We start from the raw sequence: 306 nt of genomic DNA, 5'->3' as shown, positions 1-306 counted from the left end.
CCCCCCCCCCCGCCAGCTCTCTCATTGTCTCACTCTGCCAATCAGAAGCAGGGGCCTAGGGACACTCTGGGGCCAGGGAAGGGGCTTAGAGGGGAAGGGGCCACGAACAAAGGGGGTCCGTTCAGACCCCTCTCCTATGTGACTCAAGTTGGTTAGGAACACTAGACATTTGGAGGACTTCGTATTTGCAAACAGGAGGACAGACGCACCACGCGTTGGAGCAACGCTTTCTCTCTGCCGGGCTTCAGAAGGTACAGCAGCCCGGAGTCTCCCTCTGTTGTCAGAGCTGACCACCTGCAGGGACGG

The 306-nt window shown here is 59.2% G+C and overlaps 1 protein-coding gene across 1 annotated transcript in view; it reads right to left on the bottom strand.

Moving 5' to 3' along the window:
• PDE9A (phosphodiesterase 9A) overlaps positions 1 to 275 on the bottom strand; it is a 105516-nt gene extending 105241 nt beyond the window's left edge. Inside the window, exon 1 of the mRNA XM_008568418.1 lies at positions 210 to 275. The gene's annotated coding sequence lies outside the window, so the exon portion shown is untranslated. The remainder of the gene's footprint in view (positions 1 to 209) is intronic.
• Positions 276 to 306: the final 31 nt, after the last annotated feature.

The sequence above is a fragment of the Galeopterus variegatus genome, unplaced genomic scaffold (assembly GCF_000696425.1).
Source record: "Galeopterus variegatus unplaced genomic scaffold, G_variegatus-3.0.2 Scaffold408, whole genome shotgun sequence".
Lineage (NCBI taxonomy): Eukaryota > Metazoa > Chordata > Mammalia > Dermoptera > Cynocephalidae > Galeopterus > Galeopterus variegatus.
The sequence above is the reverse complement of the archived record's forward strand: the minus strand, read 5'-3'. Positions and strand labels throughout refer to the sequence as shown.